This window comes from Notolepis coatsorum, assembly GCF_963971535.1.
Source record: "Notolepis coatsorum genome assembly, chromosome: 6".
In the NCBI taxonomy this organism is placed as follows: Eukaryota; Metazoa; Chordata; class Actinopteri; order Aulopiformes; family Paralepididae; genus Notolepis; species Notolepis coatsorum.
The window spans coordinates 29,943,983-29,966,988 of NC_140170.1; the positions used below are offsets into that span (position 1 = coordinate 29,943,983).

The following is a 23,006-nucleotide window of genomic DNA, read 5'->3' on the forward strand; positions in this document are numbered from 1 at the left end:
GAAGGACGTGAAGGAGGTGAAGGAGCTGAAGGAGCTGAATGAGGTGAAGGTACTGAAGGAGGTGAAGGAGCTGAAGGAGCTGAAGGAGGTGAAGGAGCTGAAGGAGGTGAAGGAGCTGAAGGAGGTGAAGGAACTGAAGGAGGTGAAGGAGCTGAAGGAGGTGAAGGAGGTGAAGGAGGTGAAGGAGCTGAAGGAGGTGAAGGAACTGAAGGAGGTGAAGGAGGTGAAGGAGGTGAAGGAGCTGAAGGAGGTGAAGGAGGTGAAGGAGCTGAAGGAGCTGAAGGAGGTGAAGGAGGTGAAGGAGGTGAAGGATGTGAAGGATCTGAAGGAGGTGAAGGAGGTGAAGGAGGTGAAGGAGGTAAAGGAGGTGAAGGAGCTGAAGGAGCTGAAGGAGGTGAAGGAGGTGAAGGAGCTGAAGGAGGTGAAGGAGGTGAAGGAGCTGAAGGAGGTGAAGGAGGTGAAGGAGCTGAAGGAGCTGAACAAGGTGAAGGAGGTGAAGGAGGTGAAGGATGTGAAGGAACTGAAGGAGGTGAAGGAGGTGAAGGAGCTGAAGGACGTGAAGGAGGTGAAGGAGCTGAAGTAGGTGAAGGAGCTGAAGGAGGTGAAGGAGGTGGAGGAGCTGAAGGAGCTGAAGGAGGTGGAGGAGCTGAAGGAGCTGAAGGAGGTGAAGGAGCTGAAGGAGCTGAAGGAGGTGAAGGAGGTGAAGGAGCTGAAGGAGCTGAAGGAGCTGAAGGAGGTGAAGGAGGTTACGAAGGTGAAGGAGGTGAAGGAGGTGAATGAGGTGAAGGAGGTGAAGGACGTGAAGGAGGTGAAGGAGCTGAAGGAGGTGAAGGAGCTGAAGGAGGTGAAGGAGCTGAAGGACGTGAAGGAGGTGAAGAAGGTGAAGGAGGTGAAGGAGCTGAATGACGTGAAGGAGGTGAAGGAGGTGAAGGAGGTGAAGAAGATGAAGGAGGTGAAGGAGCTGAAGGAGGTGAAGGAGCTGAAGGAACTGAAGGAGCTGAAGGAGCTGAAGGAGCTGAAGGAGGTGAAGGAGCTGAAGGAGGTGAAGGAGGTGAAGGAGGTGAAGGAACTGAAGGAGCTGAATGAGCTGAAGGAGCTGAAGGAGCTGAAGGAGGTGAAGGAGCTGAAGGAGCTGAAGGAGCTGAAGTAGGTGAAGGAGGTGAAGGAGCTGAAGGATGTGAAGGAACTGAAGGAGGTGAAGGAGCTGAAGGAGCTGAAGGAGCTGAAGGAGGTGAAGGAGCTGAAGGAGCTGAAGGAGGTGAAGGAGCTGAAGGAGCTGAAGGAGCTGAAGGAGCTGAAGGAGGTGAAGGAGCTGAAGTAGGAGAAGGAGGTGAAGGAGCTGAATGAGGCGAAGGAGGTGAAGGAACTGAAGGAGGTGAAGGAGGTGAAGGAGGTGAAGGAGGTGAAGGAACTGAAGGAGGTGAAGGAGGTGAAGGAGCTGAAGGAACTGAAGGAGGTGAAGGAGCTGAAGGAGCTGAAGGAGGTGAAGGAGGTGAAGGAGGTGAGGGAGCTGAAGGAGCTGAAGGAGGTGAAGGAGCTGAAGGAACTGAAGGAGGTGAAGGAGGTGAAGGAGCTGAAGGAGCTGAAGGAGGTGAAGGAGGTGAAGGAGGTGAAGGAGGTGAAGGAGGTGAAGGAACTGAAGGAGGTGAAGGAGCTGAAGGAGGTGAAGGAGCTGAAGGAACTGAAGGAGCTGAAGGAGCTGAAGGAGCTGAAGGAGGTGAAGGGGGTGAAGGAGGTGAAGGAACTGAAGGAGCTGAAGGAGCTGAAGGAGCTGAAGGAGCTGAAGGAGGTGAAGGAGCTGAAGGAGCTGAAGGAGCTGAAGGAGGTGAAGGAGGTGAAGGAGCTGAAGGAGGTGAAGGAACTGAAGGAGGTGAAGGAGCTGAAGGAGCTGAAGGAGCTGAAGGAGGTGAAGGAGCTGAAGGAGCTGAAGGAGGTGAAGGAGCTGAAGGAGCTGAAGGAGCTGAAGGAGGTGAAGGAGCTGAAGTAGGAGAAGGAGGTGAAGGAGCTGAAGGAGGTGAAGGAGGTGAAGGAACTGAAGGAGGTGAAGGAGCTGAAGGAGGTGAAGGAACTGAAGGAGGTGAAGGAGCTGAAGGAGGTGAAGGAGGTGAAGGAGGTGAAGGAGCTGAAGGAGGTGAAGGAACTGAAGGAGGTGAAGGAGGTGAAGGAGGTGAAGGAGCTGAAGGAGGTGAAGGAGGTGAAGGAGCTGAAGGAGCTGAAGGAGGTGAAGGAGGTGAAGGAGGTGAAGGATGTGAAGGATCTGAAGGAGGTGAAGGAGGTGAAGGAGGTGAAGGAGGTAAAGGAGGTGAAGGAGCTGAAGGAGCTGAAGGAGGTGAAGGAGGTGAAGGAGCTGAAGGAGGTGAAGGAGGTGAAGGAGCTGAAGGAGGTGAAGGAGCTGAAGGAGCTGAAGGAGCTGAAGGAGGTGAAGGAGGTGAAGGAGGTGAAGGAACTGAAGGAGGTGAAGGAGCTGAAGGAGCTGAAGGAGCTGAAGGAGGTGAAGGAGGTGAAGGAGCTGAAGGAGGTGAAGGAGGTGAAGGAGCTGAAGGAGGTGAAGGAGCTGAAGGAGCTGAAGGAGCTGAAGGAGCTGAAGGAGGTGAAGGAGCTGAAGGAGCTGAAGGAGGTGAAGGAGCTGAAGGAGCTGAAGGAGGTGATGGAGGTGAAGGAGCTGAAGGAGCTGAAGGAGGTGAAGGAGCTGAAGGAGGTGAAGGAGGTTACGAAGGTGAAGGAGGTGAAGGAGGTGAAGGAGGTGAAGGACGTGAAGGAGGTGAAGGAGCTGAAGGAGCTGAATGAGGTGAAGGTACTGAAGGAGGTGAAGGAGCTGAAGGAGCTGAAGGAGGTGAAGGAGCTGAAGGAGGTGAAGGAGCTGAAGGAGGTGAAGGAACTGAAGGAGGTGAAGGAGCTGAAGGAGGTGAAGGAGGTGAAGGAGGTGAAGGAGCTGAAGGAGGTGAAGGAACTGAAGGAGGTGAAGGAGGTGAAGGAGGTGAAGGAGCTGAAGGAGGTGAAGGAGGTGAAGGAGCTGAAGGAGCTGAAGGAGGTGAAGGAGGTGAAGGAGGTGAAGGATGTGAAGGATCTGAAGGAGGTGAAGGAGGTGAAGGAGGTGAAGGAGGTAAAGGAGGTGAAGGAGCTGAAGGAGCTGAAGGAGGTGAAGGAGGTGAAGGAGCTGAAGGAGGTGAAGGAGGTGAAGGAGCTGAAAGAGGTGAAGGAGGTGAAGGAGCTGAAGGAGCTGAACAAGGTGAAGGAGGTGAAGGAGGTGAAGGATGTGAAGGAACTGAAGGAGGTGAAGGAGGTGAAGGAGCTGAAGGACGTGAAGGAGGTGAAGGAGCTGAAGTAGGTGAAGGAGCTGAAGGAGGTGAAGGAGGTGGAGGAGCTGAAGGAGCTGAAGGAGGTGAAGGAGCTGAAGGAGCTGAAGGAGGTGAAGGAGGTGAAGGAGCTGAAGGAGCTGAAGGAGCTGAAGGAGGTGAAGGAGGTTACGAAGGTGAAGGAGGTGAAGGAGGTGAAGGAGGTGAAGGAGGTGAAGGACGTGAAGGAGGTGAAGGAGCTGAAGGAGGTAAAGGAGCTGAAGAAGCTGAAGGAGGTGAAGGAGCTGAAGGACGTGAAGGAGGTGAAGAAGGTGAAGGAGGTGAAGGAGCTGAATGACGTGAAGGAGGTGAAGGAGGTGAAGGAGGTGAAGAAGATGAAGGAGGTGAAGGAGCTGAAGGAGGTGAAGGAGCTGAAGGAACTGAAGGAGCTGAAGGAGCTGAAGGAGCTGAAGGAGGTGAAGGAGCTGAAGGAGGTGAAGGAGGTGAAGGAGGTGAAGGAACTGAAGGAGCTGAATGAGCTGAAGGAGCTGAAGGAGCTGAAGGAGGTGAAGGAGCTGAAGGAGCTGAAGGAGCTGAAGTAGGTGAAGGAGGTGAAGGAGCTGAAGGATGTGAAGGAACTGAAGGAGGTGAAGGAGCTGAAGGAGCTGAAGGAGCTGAAGGAGGTGAAGGAGCTGAAGGAGCTGAAGGAGGTGAAGGAGCTGAAGGAGCTGAAGGAGCTGAAGGAGCTGAAGGAGGTGAAGGAGCTGAAGTAGGAGAAGGAGGTGAAGGAGCTGAAGGAGGCGAAGGAGGTGAAGGAACTGAAGGAGGTGAAGGAGGTGAAGGAGGTGAAGGAGGTGAAGGAACTGAAGGAGGTGAAGGAGGTGAAGGAGCTGAAGGAACTGAAGGAGGTGAAGGAGCTGAAGGAGCTGAAGGAGGTGAAGGAGGTGAAGGAGGTGAGGGAGCTGAAGGAGCTGAAGGAGGTGAAGGAGCTGAAGGAACTGAAGGAGGTGAAGGAGGTGAAGGAGCTGAAGGAGCTGAAGGAGGTGAAGGAGGTGAAGGAGGTGAAGGAGGTGAAGGAACTGAAGGAGGTGAAGGAGCTGAAGGAGCTGAAGGAGGTGAAGGAGCTGAAGGAACTGAAGGAGCTGAAGGAGCTGAAGGAGCTGAAGGAGGTGAAGGAGGTGAAGGAGGTGAAGGAACTGAAGGAGCTGAAGGAGCTGAAGGAGCTGAAGGAGGTGAAGGAGCTGAAGGAGCTGAAGGAGCTGAAGGAGGTGAAGGAGGTGAAGGAGCTGAAGGAGGTGAAGGAACTGAAGGAGGTGAAGGAGCTGAAGGAGCTGAAGGAGGTGAAGGAGGTGAAGGAGCTGAAGGAGGTGAAGGAGCTGAAGGAGCTGAAGGAGCTGAAGGAGGTGAAGGAGCTGAAGTAGGAGAAGGAGGTGAAGGAGCTGAAGGAGGTGAAGGAGGTGAAGGAACTGAAGGAGGTGAAGGAGGTGAAGGAGGTGAAGGAGGTGAAGGAACTGAAGGAGGTGAAGGAGGTGAAGGAGCTGAAGGAACTGAATGAGGTGAAGGAGGTGAAGGAGCTGAAGGAGCTGAAGGAGGTGAAGGAGGTGAAGGAGCTGAGGGAGCTGAAGGAGCTGAAGGAGGTGAAGGAGGTGAAGGAGGTGAAGGAACTGAAGGAGGTGAAGGAGGTGAAGGAGATGAATGAACTGAAGGAGCTGAAGGAGCTGAAGGAGCTGAAGGAGGTGAATGAGGTGAAGGAGCTGAAGGAGCTGAAGGAGGTGAAGGAGGTGAAGGAGCTGAAGGAGCTGAAGGAGGTGAAGGAGGTGAAGGAGGTGAAGGAACTGAAGGAGGTGAAGGAGCTGAAGGAGCTGAAGGAGGTGAAGGAGCTGAAGGAGGTGAACGAGCTGAAGGAGGTGAAGGAACTGAAGGAGGTGAAGGAGGTGAAGGAGCTTAAGGACGTGAAGGAGGTGAAGGAGCTGAAGGAGGTGAAGGAGCTGAAGGAGGTGAAAGAGCTGAGGGAGCTGAAGGAGCTGAAGGAGGTGAAGGAGCTGAAGGAGCTGAAGGAGCTGAAGGAGGTGAAGGAGGTGAAGGAGCTGAAGGAGCTGAAGGAGCTGAAGGAGGTGAAGGAGCTGAAGGAGCTGAAGGAGCTGAAGGAGGTGAAGGAGGTGACGAAGGTGAAGGAGGTGAAGGAGGTGAAGGAGGTGAAGGAGGTGAAGGACGTGAAGGAGGTGAAGGAGCTGAAGGAGGTGAAGGAGCTGAAGGAGCTGAAGGAGGTGAAGGAGCTGAAGGACGTGAAGGAGGTGAAGAAGGTGAAGGAGGTGAAGGAGCTGAATGACGTGAAGGAGGTGAAGGAGGTGAAGAAGGTGAAGGAGGTGAAGGAGCTGAAGGAACTGAAGGAGCTGAAGGAGCTGAAGGAGCTGAAGGAGCTGAAGGAGGTGAAGGAGCTGAAGGAGGTGAAGGAGCTGAAGGAACTAAAGGAGCTGAAGGAGGTGAAGGAGCTGAAGGAGGTGAAGGAGGTGAAGGAGGTGAAGGAACTGAAGGAGCTGAAGGAGCTGAAGGAGCTGAAGGAGCTGAAGGAGGTGAAGGAGCTGAAGGAGCTGAAGGAGGTGAAGGAGGTGAAGGAGGTGAAGGAGCTGAAGGAGGTGAAGGAACTGAAGGAGGTGAAGCAGCTGAAGGAGCTGAAGGCGGTGAAGGAGGTGAAGGAGCTGAATGAGGTGAAGGAGCTGAAGGAGGTGAAGGAACTGAAGGAGGTGAAGCAGCTGAAGGAGCTGAAGGAGGTGAAGGAGGTGAAGGAGCTGAATGAGGTGAAGGTACTGAAGGAGGTGAAGGAGCTGAAGGAGCTGAAGGAGGTGAAGGAGCTGAAGGAGGTGAAGGAGCTGAAGGAGGTGAAGGAACTGAAGGAGGTGAAGGAGCTGAAGGAGGTGAAGGAGGTGAAGGAGGTGAAGGAGCTGAAGGAGGTGAAGGAACTGAAGGAGGTGAAGGAGGTGAAGGAGGTGAAGGAGCTGAAGGAGGTGAAGGAGGTGAAGGAGCTGAAGGAGCTGAAGGAGGTGAAGGAGGTGAAGGAGGTGAAGGATGTGAAGGATCTGAAGGAGGTGAAGGAGGTGAAGGAGGTGAAGGAGGTAAAGGAGGTGAAGGAGCTGAAGGAGCTGAAGGAGGTGAAGGAGGTGAAGGAGCTGAAGGAGGTGAAGGAGGTGAAGGAGCTGAAGGAGGTGAAGGAGCTGAAGGAGCTGAAGGAGCTGAAGGAGGTGAAGGAGGTGAAGGAGGTGAAGGAACTGAAGGAGGTGAAGGAGCTGAAGGAGCTGAAGGAGCTGAAGGAGGTGAAGGAGGTGAAGGAGCTGAAGGAGGTGAAGGAGGTGAAGGAGCTGAAGGAGGTGAAGGAGCTGAAGGAGCTGAAGGAGCTGAAGGAGGTGAAGGAGCTGAAGGAGCTGAAGGAGGTGAAGGAGCTGAAGGAGCTGAAGGAGGTGATGGAGGTGAAGGAGCTGAAGGAGCTGAAGGAGGTGAAGGAGCTGAAGGAGGTGAAGGAGGTTACGAAGGTGAAGGAGGTGAAGGAGGTGAAGGAGGTGAAGGACGTGAAGGAGGTGAAGGAGCTGAAGGAGCTGAATGAGGTGAAGGTACTGAAGGAGGTGAAGGAGCTGAAGGAGCTGAAGGAGGTGAAGGAGCTGAAGGAGGTGAAGGAGCTGAAGGAGGTGAAGGAACTGAAGGAGGTGAAGGAGCTGAAGGAGGTGAAGGAGGTGAAGGAGGTGAAGGAGCTGAAGGAGGTGAAGGAACTGAAGGAGGTGAAGGAGGTGAAGGAGGTGAAGGAGCTGAAGGAGGTGAAGGAGGTGAAGGAGCTGAAGGAGCTGAAGGAGGTGAAGGAGGTGAAGGAGGTGAAGGATGTGAAGGATCTGAAGGAGGTGAAGGAGGTGAAGGAGGTGAAGGAGGTAAAGGAGGTGAAGGAGCTGAAGGAGCTGAAGGAGGTGAAGGAGGTGAAGGAGCTGAAGGAGGTGAAGGAGGTGAAGGAGCTGAAGGAGGTGAAGGAGGTGAAGGAGCTGAAGGAGCTGAACAAGGTGAAGGAGGTGAAGGAGGTGAAGGATGTGAAGGAACTGAAGGAGGTGAAGGAGGTGAAGGAGCTGAAGGACGTGAAGGAGGTGAAGGAGCTGAAGTAGGTGAAGGAGCTGAAGGAGGTGAAGGAGGTGGAGGAGCTGAAGGAGCTGAAGGAGGTGAAGGAGCTGAAGGAGCTGAAGGAGGTGAAGGAGGTGAAGGAGCTGAAGGAGCTGAAGGAGCTGAAGGAGGTGAAGGAGGTTACGAAGGTGAAGGAGGTGAAGGAGGTGAAGGAGGTGAAGGAGGTGAAGGACGTGAAGGAGGTGAAGGAGCTGAAGGAGGTGAAGGAGCTGAAGGAGCTGAAGGAGGTGAAGGAGCTGAAGGACGTGAAGGAGGTGAAGAAGGTGAAGGAGGTGAAGGAGCTGAATGACGTGAAGGAGGTGAAGGAGGTGAAGGAGGTGAAGAAGATGAAGGAGGTGAAGGAGCTGAAGGAGGTGAAGGAGCTGAAGGAACTGAAGGAGCTGAAGGAGCTGAAGGAGCTGAAGGAGGTGAAGGAGCTGAAGGAGGTGAAGGAGGTGAAGGAGGTGAAGGAACTGAAGGAGCTGAATGAGCTGAAGGAGCTGAAGGAGCTGAAGGAGGTGAAGGAGCTGAAGGAGCTGAAGGAGCTGAAGTAGGTGAAGGAGGTGAAGGAGCTGAAGGAGGTGAAGGAACTGAAGGAGGTGAAGGAGCTGAAGGAGCTGAAGGAGCTGAAGGAGGTGAAGGAGCTGAAGGAGCTGAAGGAGGTGAAGGAGCTGAAGGAGCTGAAGGAGCTGAAGGAGCTGAAGGAGGTGAAGGAGCTGAAGTAGGAGAAGGAGGTGAAGGAGCTGAAGGAGGCGAAGGAGGTGAAGGAACTGAAGGAGGTGAAGGAGGTGAAGGAGGTGAAGGAGGTGAAGGAACTGAAGGAGGTGAAGGAGGTGAAGGAGCTGAAGGAACTGAAGGAGGTGAAGGAGCTGAAGGAGCTGAAGGAGGTGAAGGAGGTGAAGGAGGTGAGGGAGCTGAAGGAGCTGAAGGAGGTGAAGGAGCTGAAGGAACTGAAGGAGGTGAAGGAGGTGAAGGAGCTGAAGGAGCTGAAGGAGGTGAAGGAGGTGAAGGAGGTGAAGGAGGTGAAGGAGGTGAAGGAACTGAAGGAGGTGAAGGAGCTGAAGGAGCTGAAGGAGGTGAAGGAGCTGAAGGAGCTGAAGGAGGTGAAGGAGGTGAAGGAGCTGAAGGAGCTGAAGGAGCTGAAGGAGGTGAAGGAGCTGAAGGAGCTGAAGGAGGTGAAGGAGGTTACGAAGGTGAAGGAGGTGAAGGAGGTGAAGGAGGTGAAGGAGGTGAAGGACGTGAAGGAGGTGAAGGAGCTGAAGGAGGTGAAGGAGCTGAAGGAGCTGAAGGAGGTGAAGGAGCTGAAGGAGCTGAAGGAGCTGAAGGAGGTGAAGGAGGTGAAGGAGCTGAAGGAGCTGAAGGAGGTGAAGGAGGTGAAGGAGGTGAAGGATGTGAAGGATCTGAAGGAGGTGAAGGAGGTGAAGGAGGTGAAGGAGGTAAAGGAGGTGAAGGAGCTGAAGGAGCTGAAGGAGGTGAAGGAGGTGAAGGAGCTGAAGGAGGTGAAGGAGGTGAAGGAGCTGAAAGAGGTGAAGGAGCTGAAGGAGCTGAAGGAGCTGAAGGAGGTGAAGGAGGTGAAGGAGGTGAAGGAACTGAAGGAGGTGAAGGAGCTGAAGGAGCTGAAGGAGCTGAAGGAGGTGAAGGAGGTGAAGGAGCTGAAGGAGGTGAAGGAGGTGAAGGAGCTGAAGGAGCTGAAGGAGCTGAAGGAGCTGAAGGAGCTGAAGGAGCTGAAGGAGGTGAAGGAGCTGAAGGAGCTGAAGGAGGTGATGGAGGTGAAGGAGCTGAAGGAGCTGAAGGAGGTGAAGGAGCTGAAGGAGGTGAAGGAGGTTACGAAGGTGAAGGAGGTGAAGGAGGTGAAGGAGGTGAAGGACGTGAAGGAGGTGAAGGAGCTGAAGGAGCTGAATGAGGTGAAGGTACTGAAGGAGGTGAAGGAGCTGAAGGAGCTGAAGGAGGTGAAGGAGCTGAAGGAGGTGAAGGAGCTGAAGGAGGTGAAGGAACTGAAGGAGGTGAAGGAGCTGAAGGAGGTGAAGGAGGTGAAGGAGGTGAAGGAGCTGAAGGAGGTGAAGGAACTGAAGGAGGTGAAGGAGGTGAAGGAGGTGAAGGAGCTGAAGGAGGTGAAGGAGGTGAAGGAGCTGAAGGAGGTGAAGGAGGTGAAGGAGGTGAAGGATGTGAAGGATCTGAAGGAGGTGAAGGAGGTGAAGGAGGTGAAGGAGGTAAAGGAGGTGAAGGAGCTGAAGGAGCTGAAGGAGGTGAAGGAGGTGAAGGAGCTGAAGGAGGTGAAGGAGGTGAAGGAGCTGAAGGAGGTGAAGGAGGTGAAGGAGCTGAAGGAGCTGAACAAGGTGAAGGAGGTGAAGGAGGTGAAGGATGTGAAGGAACTGAAGGAGGTGAAGGAGGTGAAGGAGCTGAAGGACGTGAAGGAGGTGAAGGAGCTGAAGTAGGTGAAGGAGCTGAAGGAGGTGAAGGAGGTGGAGGAGCTGAAGGAGCTGAAGGAGGTGAAGGAGCTGAAGGAGCTGAAGGAGGTGAAGGAGGTGAAGGAGCTGAAGGAGCTGAAGGAGCTGAAGGAGGTGAAGGAGGTTACGAAGGTGAAGGAGGTGAAGGAGGTGAAGGAGGTGAAGGAGGTGAAGGACGTGAAGGAGGTGAAGGAGCTGAAGGAGGTGAAGGAGCTGAAGGAGGTGAAGGAGCTGAAGGACGTGAAGGAGGTGAAGAAGGTGAAGGAGGTGAAGGAGCTGAATGACGTGAAGGAGGTGAAGGAGGTGAAGGAGGTGAAGAAGATGAAGGAGGTGAAGGAGCTGAAGGAGGTGAAGGAGCTGAAGGAACTGAAGGAGCTGAAGGAGCTGAAGGAGCTGAAGGAGGTGAAGGAGCTGAAGGAGGTGAAGGAGGTGAAGGAGGTGAAGGAACTGAAGGAGCTGAATGAGCTGAAGGAGCTGAAGGAGCTGAAGGAGGTGAAGGAGCTGAAGGAGCTGAAGTAGGTGAAGGAGGTGAAGGAGCTGAAGGATGTGAAGGAACTGAAGGAGGTGAAGGAGCTGAAGGAGCTGAAGGAGCTGAAGGAGGTGAAGGAGCTGAAGGAGCTGAAGGAGGTGAAGGAGCTGAAGGAGCTGAAGGAGCTGAAGGAGGTGAAGGAGCTGAAGTAGGAGAAGGAGGTGAAGGAGCTGAATGAGGCGAAGGAGGTGAAGGAACTGAAGGAGGTGAAGGAGGTGAAGGAGGTGAAGGAGGTGAAGGAACTGAAGGAGGTGAAGGAGGTGAAGGAGCTGAAGGAACTGAAGGAGGTGAAGGAGCTGAAGGAGCTGAAGGAGGTGAAGGAGGTGAAGGAGGTGAGGGAGCTGAAGGAGCTGAAGGAGGTGAAGGAGCTGAAGGAACTGAAGGAGGTGAAGGAGGTGAAGGAGCTGAAGGAGCTGAAGGAGGTGAAGGAGGTGAAGGAGGTGAAGGAGGTGAAGGAGGTGAAGGAACTGAAGGAGGTGAAGGAGCTGAAGGAGGTGAAGGAGCTGAAGGAACTGAAGGAGCTGAAGGAGCTGAAGGAGCTGAAGGAGGTGAAGGAGGTGAAGGAGGTGAAGGAACTGAAGGAGCTGAAGGAGCTGAAGGAGCTGAAGGAGCTGAAGGAGGTGAAGGAGCTGAAGGAGCTGAAGGAGCTGAAGGAGGTGAAGGAGGTGAAGGAGCTGAAGGAGGTGAAGGAACTGAAGGAGGTGAAGGAGCTGAAGGAGCTGAAGGAGCTGAAGGAGGTGAAGGAGCTGAAGGAGCTGAAGGAGGTGAAGGAGCTGAAGGAGCTGAAGGAGCTGAAGGAGGTGAAGGAGCTGAAGTAGGAGAAGGAGGTGAAGGAGCTGAAGGAGGTGAAGGAACTGAAGGAGGTGAAGGAGGTGAAGGAGGTGAAGGAGGTGAAGGAACTGAAGGAGGTGAAGGAGGTGAAGGAGCTGAAGGAACTGAATGAGGTGAAGGAGGTGAAGGAGCTGAAGGAGCTGAAGGAGGTGAAGGAGGTGAAGGAGCTGAGGGAGCTGAAGGAGCTGAAGGAGGTGAAGGAGGTGAAGGAGGTGAAGGAACTGAAGGAGGTGAAGGAGGTGAAGGAGATGAATGAACTGAAGGAGCTGAAGGAGCTGAAGGAGCTGAAGGAGGTGAATGAGGTGAAGGAGCTGAAGGAGCTGAAGGAGGTGAAGGAGGTGAAGGAGCTGAAGGAGCTGAAGGAGGTGAAGGAGGTGAAGGAGGTGAAGGAACTGAAGGAGGTGAAGGAGCTGAAGGAGCTGAAGGAGGTGAAGGAGCTGAAGGAGGTGAACGAGCTGAAGGAGGTGAAGGAACTGAAGGAGGTGAAGGAGGTGAAGGAGCTTAAGGACGTGAAGGAGGTGAAGGAGCTGAAGGAGGTGAAGGAGCTGAAGGAGGTGAAAGAGCTGAGGGAGCTGAAGGAGCTGAAGGAGGTGAAGGAGCTGAAGGAGCTGAAGGAGGTGAAGGAGGTGAAGGAGCTGAAGGAGCTGAAGGAGCTGAAGGAGGTGAAGGAGCTGAAGGAGCTGAAGGAGCTGAAGGAGGTGAAGGAGGTGACGAAGGTGAAGGAGGTGAAGGAGGTGAAGGAGGTGAAGGAGGTGAAGGACGTGAAGGAGGTGAAGGAGCTGAAGGAGGTGAAGGAGCTGAAGGAGCTGAAGGAGGTGAAGGAGCTGAAGGACGTGAAGGAGGTGAAGAAGGTGAAGGAGGTGAAGGAGCTGAATGACGTGAAGGAGGTGAAGGAGGTGAAGAAGGTGAAGGAGGTGAAGGAGCTGAAGGAACTGAAGGAGCTGAAGGAGCTGAAGGAGCTGAAGGAGCTGAAGGAGGTGAAGGAGCTGAAGGAGGTGAAGGAGCTGAAGGAACTAAAGGAGCTGAAGGAGGTGAAGGAGCTGAAGGAGGTGAAGGAGGTGAAGGAGGTGAAGGAACTGAAGGAGCTGAAGGAGCTGAAGGAGGTGAAGGAGCTGAAGGAGGTGAAAGAGCTGAGGGAGCTGAAGGAGCTGAAGGAGGTGAAGGAGCTGAAGGAGCTGAAGGAGGTGAAGGAGGTGAAGGAGCTGAAGGAGCTGAAGGAGCTGAAGGAGGTGAAGGAGCTGAAGGAGCTGAAGGAGCTGAAGGAGGTGAAGGAGGTGACGAAGGTGAAGGAGGTGAAGGAGGTGAAGGAGGTGAAGGAGGTGAAGGACGTGAAGGAGGTGAAGGAGCTGAAGGAGGTGAAGGAGCTGAAGGAGCTGAAGGAGGTGAAGGAGCTGAAGGACGTGAAGGAGGTGAAGAAGGTGAAGGAGGTGAAGGAGCTGAATGACGTGAAGGAGGTGAAGGAGGTGAAGAAGGTGAAGGAGGTGAAGGAGCTGAAGGAACTGAAGGAGCTGAAGGAGCTGAAGGAGCTGAAGGAGCTGAAGGAGGTGAAGGAGCTGAAGGAGGTGAAGGAGCTGAAGGAACTAAAGGAGCTGAAGGAGGTGAAGGAGCTGAAGGAGGTGAAGGAGGTGAAGGAGGTGAAGGAACTGAAGGAGCTGAAGGAGCTGAAGGAGCTGAAGGAGCTGAAGGAGCTGAAGGAGGTGAAGGAGCTGAAGGAGCTGAAGGAGGTGAAGGAGGTGAAGGAGGTGAAGGAGCTGAAGGAGGTGAAGGAACTGAAGGAGGTGAAGCAGCTGAAGGAGCTGAAGGCGGTGAAGGAGGTGAAGGAGCTGAATGAGGTGAAGGAGCTGAAGGAGGTGAAGGAACTGAAGGAGGTGAAGCAGCTGAAGGAGCTGAAGGAGGTGAAGGAGGTGAAGGAGCTGAATGAGGTGAAGGTACTGAAGGAGGTGAAGGAGCTGAAGGAGCTGAAGGAGGTGAAGGAGCTGAAGGAGGTGAATGAGCTGAAGGAGGTGAAGGAACTGAAGGAGGTGAAGGAGCTGAAGGAGGTGAAGGAGGTGAAGGAGGTGAAGGAGCTGAAGGAGGTGAAGGAACTGAAGGAGGTGAAGGAGGTGAAGGAGGTGAAGGAGCTGAAGGAGCTGAAGGAGGTGAAGGAGGTGAAGGAGGTGAAGGATGTGAAGGATCTGAAGGAGGTGAAGGAGGTGAAGGAGGTGAAGGAGGTAAAGGAGGTGAAGGAGCTGAAGGAGCTGAAGGAGGTGAAGGAGGTGAAGGAGCTGAAGGAGGTGAAGGAGGTGAAGGAGCTGAAGGAGGTGAAGGAGCTGAAGGAGCTGAAGGAGCTGAAGGAGGTGAAGGAGGTGAAGGAGGTGAAGGAACTGAAGGAGGTGAAGGAGCTGAAGGAGCTGAAGGAGCTGAAGGAGGTGAAGGAGGTGAAGGAGCTGAAGGAGGTGAAGGAGGTGAAGGAGCTGAAGGAGGTGAAGGAGCTGAAGGAGCTGAAGGAGCTGAAGGAGGTGAAGGAGCTGAAGGAGCTGAAGGAGGTGAAGGAGCTGAAGGAGCTGAAGGAGGTGATGGAGGTGAAGGAGCTGAAGGAGCTGAAGGAGGTGAAGGAGCTGAAGGAGGTGAAGGAGGTTACGAAGGTGAAGGAGGTGAAGGAGGTGAAGGAGGTGAAGGACGTGAAGGAGGTGAAGGAGCTGAAGGAGCTGAATGAGGTGAAGGTACTGAAGGAGGTGAAGGAGCTGAAGGAGCTGAAGGAGGTGAAGGAGCTGAAGGAGGTGAAGGAGCTGAAGGAGGTGAAGGAGCTGAAGGAGGTGAAGGAACTGAAGGAGGTGAAGGAGCTGAAGGAGGTGAAGGAGCTGAAGGAGCTGAAGGAGGTGAAGGAGGTGAAGGAACTGAAGGAGGTGAAGGAGGTGAAGGAGGTGAAGGAGCTGAAGGAGGTGAAGGAGGTGAAGGAGCTGAAGGAGCTGAAGGAGGTGAAGGAGGTGAAGGAGGTGAAGGATGTGAAGGATCTGAAGGAGGTGAAGGAGGTGAAGGAGGTGAAGGAGGTAAAGGAGGTGAAGGAGCTGAAGGAGCTGAAGGAGGTGAAGGAGGTGAAGGAGCTGAAGGAGGTGAAGGAGGTGAAGGAGCTGAAGGAGGTGAAGGAGGTGAAGGAGCTGAAGGAGCTGAACAAGTTGAAGGAGGTGAAGGAGGTGAAGGATGTGAAGGAACTGAAGGAGGTGAAGGAGGTGAAGGAGCTGAAGGACGTGAAGGAGGTGAAGGAGCTGAAGTAGGTGAAGGAGCTGAAGGAGGTGAAGGAGGTGGAGGAGCTGAAGGAGCTGAAGGAGGTGAAGGAGCTGAAGGAGCTGAAGGAGGTGAAGGAGGTGAAGGAGCTGAAGGAGCTGAAGGAGCTGAAGGAGGTGAAGGAGGTTACGAAGGTGAAGGAGGTGAAGGAGGTGAAGGAGGTGAAGGAGCTGAAGGAGCTGAAGGAGCTGAAGGAGGTGAAGGAGGTGAAGGAGGTGAAGGAACTGAAGGAGGTGAAGGAGCTGAAGGAGCTGAAGGAGCTGAAGGAGGTGAAGGAGGTGAAGGAGCTGAAGGAGGTGAAGGAGGTGAAGGAGCTGAAGGAGGTGAAGGAGCTGAAGGAGCTGAAGGAGCTGAAGGAGGTGAAGGAGCTGAAGGAGCTGAAGGAGGTGAAGGAGCTGAAGGAGCTGAAGGAGGTGATGGAGGTGAAGGAGCTGAAGGAGCTGAAGGAGGTGAAGGAGCTGAAGGAGGTGAAGGAGGTTACGAAGGTGAAGGAGGTGAAGGAGGTGAAGGAGGTGAAGGACGTGAAGGAGGTGAAGGAGCTGAAGGAGCTGAATGAGGTGAAGGTACTGAAGGAGGTGAAGGAGCTGAAGGAGCTGAAGGAGGTGAAGGAGCTGAAGGAGGTGAAGGAGCTGAAGGAGGTGAAGGAGCTGAAGGAGGTGAAGGAACTGAAGGAGGTGAAGGAGCTGAAGGAGGTGAAGGAGGTGAAGGAGGTGAAGGAGCTGAAGGAGGTGAAGGAACTGAAGGAGGTGAAGGAGGTGAAGGAGGTGAAGGAGCTGAAGGAGGTGAAGGAGGTGAAGGAGCTGAAGGAGCTGAAGGAGGTGAAGGAGGTGAAGGAGGTGAAGGATGTGAAGGATCTGAAGGAGGTGAAGGAGGTGAAGGAGGTGAAGGAGGTAAAGGAGGTGAAGGAGCTGAAGGAGCTGAAGGAGGTGAAGGAGGTGAAGGAGCTGAAGGAGGTGAAGGAGGTGAAGGAGCTGAAGGAGGTGAAGGAGGTGAAGGAGCTGAAGGAGCTGAACAAGGTGAAGGAGGTGAAGGAGGTGAAGGATGTGAAGGAACTGAAGGAGGTGAAGGAGGTGAAGGAGCTGAAGGACGTGAAGGAGGTGAAGGAGCTGAAGTAGGTGAAGGAGCTGAAGGAGGTGAAGGAGGTGGAGGAGCTGAAGGAGCTGAAGGAGGTGAAGGAGCTGAAGGAGCTGAAGGAGGTGAAGGAGGTGAAGGAGCTGAAGGAGCTGAAGGAGCTGAAGGAGGTGAAGGAGGTTACGAAGGTGAAGGAGGTGAAGGAGGTGAAGGAGGTGAAGGAGGTGAAGGACGTGAAGGAGGTGAAGGAGCTGAAGGAGGTGAAGGAGCTGAAGGAGCTGAAGGAGGTGAAGGAGCTGAAGGACGTGAAGGAGGTGAAGAAGGTGAAGGAGGTGAAGGAGCTGAATGACGTGAAGGAGGTGAAGGAGGTGAAGGAGGTGAAGAAGATGAAGGAGGTGAAGGAGCTGAAGGAGGTGAAGGAGCTGAAGGAACTGAAGGAGCTGAAGGAGCTGAAGGAGCTGAAGGAGGTGAAGGAGCTGAAGGAGGTGAAGGAGGTGAAGGAGGTGAAGGAACTGAAGGAGCTGAATGAGCTGAAGGAGCTGAAGGAGCTGAAGGAGGTGAAGGAGCTGAAGGAGCTGAAGGAGCTGAAGTAGGTGAAGGAGGTGAAGGAGCTGAAGGAGGTGAAGGAACTGAAGGAGGTGAAGGAGCTGAAGGAGCTGAAGGAGCTGAAGGAGGTGAAGGAGCTGAAGGAGCTGAAGGAGGTGAAGGAGCTGAAGGAGCTGAAGGAGCTGAAGGAGCTGAAGGAGGTGAAGGAGCTGAAGTAGGAGAAGGAGGTGAAGGAGCTGAAGGAGGCGAAGGAGGTGAAGGAACTGAAGGAGGTGAAGGAGGTGAAGGAGGTGAAGGAGGTGAAGGAACTGAAGGAGGTGAAGGAGGTGAAGGAGCTGAAGGAACTGAAGGAGGTGAAGGAGCTGAAGGAGCTGAAGGAGGTGAAGGAGGTGAAGGAGGTGAGGGAGCTGAAGGAGCTGAAGGAGGTGAAGGAGCTGAAGGAACTGAAGGAGGTGAAGGAGGTGAAGGAGCTGAAGGAGCTGAAGGAGGTGAAGGAGGTGAAGGAGGTGAAGGAGGTGAAGGAGGTGAAGGAACTGAAGGAGGTGAAGGAGCTGAAGGAGCTGAAGGAGGTGAAGGAGCTGAAGGAGCTGAAGGAGGTGAAGGAGGTGAAGGAGCTGAAGGAGCTGAAGGAGCTGAAGGAGGTGAAGGAGCTGAAGGAGCTGAAGGAGGTGAAGGAGGTTACGAAGGTGAAGGAGGTGAAGGAGGTGAAGGAGGTGAAGGAGGTGAAGGACGTGAAGGAGGTGAAGGAGCTGAAGGAGGTGAAGGAGCTGAAGGAGCTGAAGGAGGTGAAGGAGCTGAAGGAGCTGAAGGAGCTGAAGGAGGTGAAGGAGGTGAAGGAGCTGAAGGAGCTGAAGGAGGTGAAGGAGGTGAAGGAGGTGAAGGATGTGAAGGATCTGAAGGAGGTGAAGGAGGTGAAGGAGGTGAAGGAGGTAAAGGAGGTGAAGGAGCTGAAGGAGCTGAAGGAGGTGAAGGAGGTGAAGGAGCTGAAGGAGGTGAAGGAGGTGAAGGAGCTGAAAGAGGTGAAGGAGCTGAAGGAGCTGAAGGAGCTGAAGGAGGTGAAGGAGGTGAAGGAGGTGAAGGAACTGAAGGAGGTGAAGGAGCTGAAGGAGCTGAAGGAGCTGAAGGAGGTGAAGGAGGTGAAGGAGCTGAAGGAGGTGAAGGAGGTGAAGGAGCTGAAGGAGCTGAAGGAGCTGAAGGAGCTGAAGGAGCTGAAGGAGCTGAAGGAGGTGAAGGAGCTGAAGGAGCTGAAGGAGGTGATGGAGGTGAAGGAGCTGAAGGAGCTGAAGGAGGTGAAGGAGCTGAAGGAGGTGAAGGAGGTTACGAAGGTGAAGGAGGTGAAGGAGGTGAAGGAGGTGAAGGACGTGAAGGAGGTGAAGGAGCTGAAGGAGCTGAATGAGGTGAAGGTACTGAAGGAGGTGAAGGAGCTGAAGGAGCTGAAGGAGGTGAAGGAGCTGAAGGAGGTGAAGGAGCTGAAGGAGGTGAAGGAACTGAAGGAGGTGAAGGAGCTGAAGGAGGTGAAGGAGGTGAAGGAGGTGAAGGAGCTGAAGGAGGTGAAGGAACTGAAGGAGGTGAAGGAGGTGAAGGAGGTGAAGGAGCTGAAGGAGGTGAAGGAGGTGAAGGAGCTGAAGGAGGTGAAGGAGGTGAAGGAGGTGAAGGATGTGAAGGATCTGAAGGAGGTGAAGGAGGTGAAGGAGGTGAAGGAGGTAAAGGAGGTGAAGGAGCTGAAGGAGCTGAAGGAGGTGAAGGAGGTGAAGGAGCTGAAGGAGGTGAAGGAGGTGAAGGAGCTGAAGGAGGTGAAGGAGGTGAAGGAGCTGAAGGAGCTGAACAAGGTGAAGGAGGTGAAGGAGGTGAAGGATGTGAAGGAACTGAAGGAGGTGAAGGAGGTGAAGGAGCTGAAGGACGTGAAGGAGGTGAAGGAGCTGAAGTAGGTGAAGGAGCTGAAGGAGGTGAAGGAGGTGGAGGAGCTGAAGGAGCTGAAGGAGGTGAAGGAGCTGAAGGAGCTGAAGGAGGTGAAGGAGGTGAAGGAGCTGAAGGAGCTGAAGGAGCTGAAGGAGGTGAAGGAGGTTACGAAGGTGAAGGAGGTGAAGGAGGTGAAGGAGGTGAAGGAGGTGAAGGACGTGAAGGAGGTGAAGGAGCTGAAGGAGGTGAAGGAGCTGAAGGAGGTGAAGGAGCTGAAGGACGTGAAGGAGGTGAAGAAGGTGAAGGAGGTGAAGGAGCTGAATGACGTGAAGGAGGTGAAGGAGGTGAAGGAGGTGAAGAAGATGAAGGAGGTGAAGGAGCTGAAGGAGGTGAAGGAGCTGAAGGAACTGAAGGAGCTGAAGGAGCTGAAGGAGCTGAAGGAGGTGAAGGAGCTGAAGGAGGTGAAGGAGGTGAAGGAGGTGAAGGAACTGAAGGAGCTGAATGAGCTGAAGGAGCTGAAGGAGCTGAAGGAGGTGAAGGAGCTGAAGGAGCTGAAGGAGCTGAAGTAGGTGAAGGAGGTGAAGGAGCTGAAGGATGTGAAGGAACTGAAGGAGGTGAAGGAGCTGAAGGAGCTGAAGGAGCTGAAGGAGGTGAAGGAGCTGAAGGAGCTGAAGGAGGTGAAGGAGCTGAAGGAGCTGAAGGAGGTGAAGGAGCTGAAGGAGGTGAAGGAGCTGAAGGAGGTGAAGGAGCTGAAGGAGGTGAAGGAACTGAAGGAGGTGAAGGAGCTGAAGGAGGTGAAGGAGCTGAAGGAGCTGAAGGAGGTGAAGGAGGTGAAGGAACTGAAGGAGGTGAAGGAGGTGAAGGAGGTGAAGGAGCTGAAGGAGGTGAAGGAGGTGAAGGAGCTGAAGGAGCTGAAGGAGGTGAAGGAGGTGAAGGAGGTGAAGGATGTGAAGGATCTGAAGGAGGTGAAGGAGGTGAAGGAGGTGAAGGAGGTAAAGGAGGTGAAGGAGCTGAAGGAGCTGAAGGAGGTGAAGGAGGTGAAGGAGCTGAAGGAGGTGAAGGAGGTGAAGGAGCTGAAGGAGGTGAAGGAGGTGAAGGAGCTGAAGGAGCTGAACAAGTTGAAGGAGGTGAAGGAGGTGAAGGATGTGAAGGAACTGAAGGAGGTGAAGGAGGTGAAGGAGCTGAAGGACGTGAAGGAGGTGAAGGAGCTGAAGTAGGTGAAGGAGCTGAAGGAGGTGAAGGAGGTGGAGGAGCTGAAGGAGCTGAAGGAGGTGAAGGAGCTGAAGGAGCTGAAGGAGGTGAAGGAGGTGAAGGAGCTGAAGGAGCTGAAGGAGCTGAAGGAGGTGAAGGAGGTTACGAAGGTGAAGGAGGTGAAGGAGGTGAAGGAGGTGAAGGAGCTGAAGGAGCTGAAGGAGCTGAAGGAGGTGAAGGAGGTGAAGGAGGTGAAGGAACTGAAGGAGGTGAAGGAGCTGAAGGAGCTGAAGGAGCTGAAGGAGGTGAAGGAGGTGAAGGAGCTGAAGGAGGTGAAGGAGGTGAAGGAGCTGAAGGAGGTGAAGGAGCTGAAGGAGCTGAAGGAGCTGAAGGAGGTGAAGGAGCTGAAGGAGCTGAAGGAGGTGAAGGAGCTGAAGGAGCTGAAGGAGGTGATGGAGGTGAAGGAGCTGAAGGAGCTGAAGGAGGTGAAGGAGCTGAAGGAGGTGAAGGAGGTTACGAAGGTGAAGGAGGTGAAGGAGGTGAAGGAGGTGAAGGACGTGAAGGAGGTGAAGGAGCTGAAGGAGCTGAATGAGGTGAAGGTACTGAAGGAGGTGAAGGAGCTGAAGGAGCTGAAGGAGGTGAAGGAGCTGAAGGAGGTGAAGGAGCTGAAGGAGGTGAAGGAGCTGAAGGAGGTGAAGGAACTGAAGGAGGTGAAGGAGCTGAAGGAGGTGAAGGAGGTGAAGGAGGTGAAGGAGCTGAAGGAGGTGAAGGAACTGAAGGAGGTGAAGGAGGTGAAGGAGGTGAAGGAGCTGAAGGAGGTGAAGGAGGTGAAGGAGCTGAAGGAGCTGAAGGAGGTGAAGGAGGTGAAGGAGGTGAAGGATGTGAAGGATCTGAAGGAGGTGAAGGAGGTGAAGGAGGTGAAGGAGGTAAAGGAGGTGAAGGAGCTGAAGGAGCTGAAGGAGGTGAAGGAGGTGAAGGAGCTGAAGGAGGTGAAGGAGGTGAAGGAGCTGAAGGAGGTGAAGGAGGTGAAGGAGCTGAAGGAGCTGAACAAGGTGAAGGAGGTGAAGGAGGTGAAGGATGTGAAGGAACTGAAGGAGGTGAAGGAGGTGAAGGAGCTGAAGGACGTGAAGGAGGTGAAGGAGCTGAAGTAGGTGAAGGAGCTGAAGGAGGTGAAGGAGGTGGAGGAGCTGAAGGAGCTGAAGGAGGTGAAGGAGCTGAAGGAGCTGAAGGAGGTGAAGGAGGTGAAGGAGCTGAAGGAGCTGAAGGAGCTGAAGGAGGTGAAGGAGGTTACGAAGGTGAAGGAGGTGAAGGAGGTGAAGGAGGTGAAGGAGGTGAAGGACGTGAAGGAGGTGAAGGAGCTGAAGGAGGTGAAGGAGCTGAAGGAGCTGAAGGAGGTGAAGGAGCTGAAGGACGTGAAGGAGGTGAAGAAGGTGAAGGAGGTGAAGGAGCTGAATGACGTGAAGGAGGTGAAGGAGGTGAAGGAGGTGAAGAAGATGAAGGAGGTGAAGGAGCTGAAGGAGGTGAAGGAGCTGAAGGAACTGAAGGAGCTGAAGGAGCTGAAGGAGCTGAAGGAGGTGAAGGAGCTGAAGGAGGTGAAGGAGGTGAAGGAGGTGAAGGAACTGAAGGAGCTGAATGAGCTGAAGGAGCTGAAGGAGCTGAAGGAGGTGAAGGAGCTGAAGGAGCTGAAGGAGCTGAAGTAGGTGAAGGAGGTGAAGGAGCTGAAGGAGGTGAAGGAACTGAAGGAGGTGAAGGAGCTGAAGGAGCTGAAGGAGCTGAAGGAGGTGAAGGAGCTGAAGGAGCTGAAGGAGGTGAAGGAGCTGAAGGAGCTGAAGGAGCTGAAGGAGCTGAAGGAGGTGAAGGAGCTGAAGTAGGAGAAGGAGGTGAAGGAGCTGAAGGAGGCGAAGGAGGTGAAGGAACTGAAGGAGGTGAAGGAGGTGAAGGAGGTGAAGGAGGTGAAGGAACTGAAGGAGGTGAAGGAGGTGAAGGAGCTGAAGGAACTGAAGGAGGTGAAGGAGCTGAAGGAGCTGAAGGAGGTGAAGGAGGTGAAGGAGGTGAGGGAGCTGAAGGAGCTGAAGGAGGTGAAGGAGCTGAAGGAACTGAAGGAGGTGAAGGAGGTGAAGGAGCTGAAGGAGCTGAAGGAGGTGAAGGAGGTGAAGGAGGTGAAGGAGGTGAAGGAGGTGAAGGAACTGAAGGAGGTGAAGGAGCTGAAGGAGCTGAAGGAGGTGAAGGAGCTGAAGGAGCTGAAGGAGGTGAAGGAGGTGAAGGAGCTGAAGGAGCTGAAGGAGCTGAAGGAGGTGAAGGAGCTGAAGGAGCTGAAGGAGGTGAAGGAGGTTACGAAGGTGAAGGAGGTGAAGGAGGTGAAGGAGGTGAAGGAGGTGAAGGACGTGAAGGAGGTGAAGGAGCTGAAGGAGGTGAAGGAGCTGAAGGAGCTGAAGGAGGTGAAGGAGCTGAAGGAGCTGAAGGAGCTGAAGGAGGTGAAGGAGGTGAAGGAGCTGAAGGAGCTGAAGGAGGTGAAGGAGGTGAAGGAGGTGAAGGATGTGAAGGATCTGAAGGAGGTGAAGGAGGTGAAGGAGGTGAAGGAGGTAAAGGAGGTGAAGGAGCTGAAGGAGCTGAAGGAGGTGAAGGAGGTGAAGGAGCTGAAGGAGGTGAAGGAGGTGAAGGAGCTGAAAGAGGTGAAGGAGCTGAAGGAGCTGAAGGAGCTGAAGGAGGTGAAGGAGGTGAAGGAGGTGAAGGAACTGAAGGAGGTGAAGGAGCTGAAGGAGCTGAAGGAGCTGAAGGAGGTGAAGGAGGTGAAGGAGCTGAAGGAGGTGAAGGAGGTGAAGGAGCTGAAGGAGCTGAAGGAGCTGAAGGAGCTGAAGGAGCTGAAGGAGCTGAAGGAGGTGAAGGAGCTGAAGGAGCTGAAGGAGGTGATGGAGGTGAAGGAGCTGAAGGAGCTGAAGGAGGTGAAGGAGCTGAAGGAGGTGAAGGAGGTTACGAAGGTGAAGGAGGTGAAGGAGGTGAAGGAGGTGAAGGACGTGAAGGAGGTGAAGGAGCTGAAGGAGCTGAATGAGGTGAAGGTACTGAAGGAGGTGAAGGAGCTGAAGGAGCTGAAGGAGGTGAAGGAGCTGAAGGAGGTGAAGGAGCTGAAGGAGGTGAAGGAACTGAAGGAGGTGAAGGAGCTGAAGGAGGTGAAGGAGGTGAAGGAGGTGAAGGAGCTGAAGGAGGTGAAGGAACTGAAGGAGGTGAAGGAGGTGAAGGAGGTGAAGGAGCTGAAGGAGGTGAAGGAGGTGAAGGAGCTGAAGGAGGTGAAGGAGGTGAAGGAGGTGAAGGATGTGAAGGATCTGAAGGAGGTGAAGGAGGTGAAGGAGGTGAAGGAGGTAAAGGAGGTGAAGGAGCTGAAGGAGCTGAAGGAGGTGAAGGAGGTGAAGGAGCTGAAGGAGGTGAAGGAGGTGAAGGAGCTGAAGGAGGTGAAGGAGGTGAAGGAGCTGAAGGAGCTGAACAAGGTGAAGGAGGTGAAGGAGGTGAAGGATGTGAAGGAACTGAAGGAGGTGAAGGAGGTGAAGGAGCTGAAGGACGTGAAGGAGGTGAAGGAGCTGAAGTAGGTGAAGGAGCTGAAGGAGGTGAAGGAGGTGGAGGAGCTGAAGGAGCTGAAGGAGGTGAAGGAGCTGAAGGAGCTGAAGGAGGTGAAGGAGGTGAAGGAGCTGAAGGAGCTGAAAGAGCTGAAGGAGGTGAAGGAGGTTACGAAGGTGAAGGAGGTGAAGGAGGTGAAGGAGGTGAAGGAGGTGAAGGACGTGAAGGAGGTGAAGGAGCTGAAGGAGGTGAAGGAGCTGAAGGAGGTGA

At 54.2% G+C, this 23,006-nt stretch overlaps 1 protein-coding gene across 1 annotated transcript in view; it reads right to left on the reverse strand.

The window, feature by feature from the left end:
• LOC311229427 (C-C chemokine receptor type 3-like) overlaps window positions 1-23,006 on the reverse strand; it is a gene marked incomplete at both ends in the record, with an annotated part of 117,134 nt that overhangs the window by 25,735 nt on the left and 68,393 nt on the right.